Raw genomic sequence first — 5,230 nt, forward strand, 5'->3', positions numbered from 1 at the left:
ATAAAGTGGGAAGCACATGGGGTGCCCCACCTTGTACCCCCTACCCATTTTATTCGAGGTCTTTACCCGTCTGTTCGCCCCACCCGTCTATACCAAGACCTATTGTATTATTTTTTATTCCTTTTCCCATCTCTTTTTATCACCAACACCACTTGCTCTAGTTGGAAAATTTCTGTTCACCCCTTGCTCCGATTGCCGACCGATGTTGCTTCGCCGGCCTCGCTTGCCCTTCTCCGGCTACCGCCACCATTGACCTTAACTGCCCTTCCCTCTCCCGCACTCCCTTTCCCCGCCACCCCTCCCCATGCTCCGACCACCACCCTCTCTGATCTGACGACTCATCCCTGCCCTCTGGTCTCCGGCATAAGACGTTTCGTAAAACAGACTAACTAATTGTTGAATCAATCGTTCCTTCTAGAACATTGTGCTTCCACAAACAAAATTGGTAGATTTAATTCTCTCTAATTAAGTCTAGTACGTACCATTCCATGAACTTGATTTTGATTTTGATCTATCTATATTATTAATTAATTACTTAAACTTATAAAAGAATAACCAATATGCCACGTGTCATGCTCACATTAAATATTTTCCCGCTCAACTTCACCCAATTAACTAAAACAAGAAACAAATCTCCAAAAGTTATTCTCCCTTAAACTTGCTTCTCATTGTTACCATATCAAATCATCTTTTACTTTCAATATTTATGTCATATCATTTGGGTCTATAAAAGTTGTACATAAAAACTAAAAAAACTCTTTATAATCGTTTTCTTTTTTACACCCAATAATTCCCTTTCTATGTGTATTTCCCTATTAATTTTCAGCATTCAAGTTCGATTATCAACTGACTTAAATGTTACAGAGTAGTTTATTTTCATTTCGGCTGGATTTTTTTTTAAAATATTCATGTTACGAAGTACGCTATATAAGAACGAAGATGGTGACTAAATCAAATAATAATGGTCATACAGTACTACTGCAATTCTTTAATAAGCGTCAATCACTTATGTTCGTATTGATAAAGAGCGAGTATGAGACTGTATTTTATTAAGTACGCTATTTTATTGTATCTTCTAAGTAGGAAAAAAATCAAGACTTTTTTATTACTTACTCTAATACATGAATTGATCAAGATGTAGAAAGTGATTGTTCACCGTTTTCCATTGATTGACATCAGCCTATACTATGTAGAAGCTTTAGAGCTAGGTCAACATTACATAATATATACTCTCTCCATTCAACTCCAAACTACACATACCATTTTCATCCATTAAACTCCACACTATACCTTTCCAAAAAAGGCAATGAAAAAGACAATTTTATCCTAATTCCAACAACTTATTTACATCAAATATCATTGTTGTCCCACTCTAATTTCCACTCAAAATACACCCTAATAATACATTAGCCCAATTAGTAAACCCCTAACACAACCCATAAACTAATTACTCCCTCCAAAAAATCTGACCCAACTCAATTTTCTCATTCAATTTTTTCATTCTCTCATATCCTCACCAACCCACCATTTACTCTCTCATTTACCCGCTCTAGAATATTCCTCAGAAACCCTAACCCCATCATCCTCCCCGCTCTCTCTCTCTCTCTCTCTCTCTCTCTCTCTCACACACACACACACACTGCCTCCATTGTAGATCTATTCTCCTTCTCTCTAGATCTCATCTCCTTCACTCAATATATATTTCGCCATTTTTGTACATCTTCATTTCCTTAAAATAGTGTCCTCCTTCAAACACCTTTTTTTTTGTTTTCTTTGAATCTTCATCTTCTCTTTACTCCTATTTTCATTGCTGTTTCGTTCCTTAATGGCTTCTCCGCATGCAAATTGTGGAAAGGAGTGTCTTCAGCGTGTCCTTGACTGGTATAGACTTGGTGTAACACCCCAACTATCCGGCCAAGATAATTGGAGCGTTCCCATCTCGGTTTCCCGAGGTAGGGTTTCAAAACTTCAATCAAAGAACATTTTATTAATGTAAGGTTTAATGAATTATAGAAACGTAAACAAATAAATAAATAAAATATAACTCGTGACATCTATACTCTTCTAGCCAACTAGACTCGTCTCGTGATATCATCAAGCTCGTCCCGTCTCCCGCGTACTATCCGAATAACCTGTACTTAACCTGCTCCCCATATGACCAAATGATATCATATGGATCGACACAGGCCACCCCAAAAGAGATAGGTGACAATACATAGATACACAAACGTCAGCTTCAATAAATAATTAAAGTGTGACTCGACTTGAGTGTGTGAACATACAAGATGACCATGATATGAATGAACCACCATCAACAACCACCACCACGGTACCGGGACACGCCCAGACATACCGACAACCCCACTGGTACCGGTACATGCCCAGACATACCGATAACCACAAACAGGTAGCAGGACACGCCCAGACGTACTAGGTCCTGAAGCCAACCGGATCCCCTGCCAGACGTCGTGTCTCAACCACACGAGTCCCTCCGTAACTCAAGCCATTAATGTACACATCCCTCTTGGAGTGAGAAGCTCCAAGAGGCGACTTAAGCGCAAGAGGCCTCCCAACCGTCTTACGTCTCCAAAACAGGTAACAAATCAAACCACCATGTCCACCGACATACAAGACAACACAACAAATACGATATACCACATAACATGCCAATTACCGACTCACTCAATGCAATTAATGAAAAAAGACTCATTTTACAAATAAATACAACAATAAAACTGAGTAGGATAAACCTACCTCATAGCATATCCGCATAAGCAAAACGTCACACAAGCTAGGCGTGTCTCGTAAAACCGTCTCACAAAACCCATTTCCTAAAATACGATAATGATACAAATACGTATTAATATACTCATCTAATCATACAAATACGTATAAATATACTAATATATTTATACCAATATGTATAAATATACTAATACATTTATACAAATACGTATACGACAAATTAAACTAAATAAACCAGTCTTATACACTACCCCAAATCCCGACTCAACTCAACCACACCACCACCACTTCCGCCACCGTGGCCACCACCACCAGCCACGGTGGGCCACGGCCGACAGCCACCACGACCAGCAACTACAACAACAACACGACTACAACAACAACAACAATCCGCAACAACACAAACCCGCAACACCATATACGACCACCCTGTGGTCCACCACCACCACGGTGGTCGACTCCCTCACCACCCCTTTGGAGTTGCAGCATGATCCGCGCATGTCCCTCGGGATTAACAAGATTGTTAAGTTTCTCTTAGGGTCTTAATCGTCATTTAAGCCTTTAGTAACCCTAATCCTTATACTTAATTTTAGTATAAATACCCCATTGTACAATCTAATTATCATCTTATCATAATCATTCTCTTAATTTAGTCTTAATCAAAGTTGTAATACACATTTCAATATTAATCACATCTTAATCTTTCCTTAATCTCTCAATTGTTCTTAGTTTTAGTTGGGTAATTAGAAGATTATTTGAGTTTTTTGGAGGATTGACAACCTTCCATCAATCATCAAGTTTACTTCTATTATTCTTTACTTTATTATTTGGATCATCTCAAGTAGGTATAATCTCTTTTACCCTTGCTTAATTATTATTAATCACATCATTTATTCATCATGTTTTGCCTTGTTAGTATGATTGACAACCTTATTAGCATGCTAAACTTGATCATAAGTGAGTAGTCCTTTAGCTAGGGTTAATGGAGAATTAGGGGAAATAAACATGGGGATTGGTCTATGCTTAATCTAATATGTTTTCAAAATTAAATTACTTGCTTGTTGTGATTTCAAACCTTGCACATGTTATGTTTGATGAAATGCTAGACTATGAAACCTTGCAATTTTTATCCATCTCTTATCTTTTCAATGAGGTTTGTAAGACATAAACCAACTCGAGCCTTGTTAGACCATGTGTGACACCCCGCGAATAAGCGGAAAATATAACTAATAAATTAAAGCGGAATTTGTGAGATTTTTAAAAACTTTTTGTTATAAGATAAAGATTAATACGCGGGTGCCAAAAACTAAATGAAACAAGTGCTGAAATAGGCAAATATAGGTTATTACAACCCAAGTCTAGAAAGCGGGGAAAAGGTATCCCACGAATAAACATATAAGGGTTTTCTAAACTAGAAACTAAGGTCCGAGGATTTAGTTCTCGCTAGCCCACACGTCTTCCCCACGTAAGCATTTTCACCACCTGTCATTCATGTAAACATGAACGCCACAGTCATCAGTGGGGAGTAACTCAAGGTTCTCCCAGCCACAATATGTCGAAATGCAGGTAACAAACAACACTTAATCAAACATATTAATCATGCAACTTATGTGAACAATGAAGAATAACGAGATAGGATGAACAATCATGGTGAAACGGGCATAACACTTTCTTAGTAGAATAGGCATGGTATATAAGGATGAATAAGCAATCAAGGAAATAGAGTCACCAAGTCAACCCACTCATGTTGACACGACTCGACAAGTGTAGGACATATACTTAGTATGAACTCACAAGACAAACCATCTAGACTCCAACCTCTTGGTAGGACGACGATCATAATACGGTCCTAGTCTAAACCTGGATCCAGACTCTCGGGATGGACGTCACCCGATTCGACAAACGATATACCAATCGTATCCAAGACTCGAAACATGGCACACACTCGTAACCAAAGGTCGAGTAACCTCTAATCGGAAACATGGCACACACTCGTAACCAAAGGTCCGAAGAAAGGCGGAAGGATATCCTAATTCGGAAACATGGCACACACTCGTAACCAAAGGTCCGAAAGAGGAAAGATAACCCAATCCGGAAACATGGCACACACTCGTAACCAAAGGTCCGAAAGGGGTAAATAAGGAATGTCAAGTAGTCACACAATGTAAAACGTCACACTTGAGTCACAATAAGAGTAAGAATGATCATGCAAACATCATATGACACGGGACCATTAATGTCACATTCATACTCATGGCTTGCATCTCACCATAAGTACAGATGGGAACATCAATGTCGACGGTCATATCGCAACTAGAGGGCCTATGGCTCGCCCCTAGTGTCCGATAGGACCAAGACTAACAACACAAGGCATAAAAGATAGATACCAATATCTATAACCAAGCAAGACATTTACTACTCACAAGGCCTAAATAATTAAATTGGACTCATATTAAAATGGAAACAAATCATTTATAAAGGGCAA

The sequence above is a fragment of the Silene latifolia genome, chromosome 3 (assembly GCF_048544455.1).
Source record: "Silene latifolia isolate original U9 population chromosome 3, ASM4854445v1, whole genome shotgun sequence".
NCBI lineage: Eukaryota > Viridiplantae > Streptophyta > Magnoliopsida > Caryophyllales > Caryophyllaceae > Silene > Silene latifolia.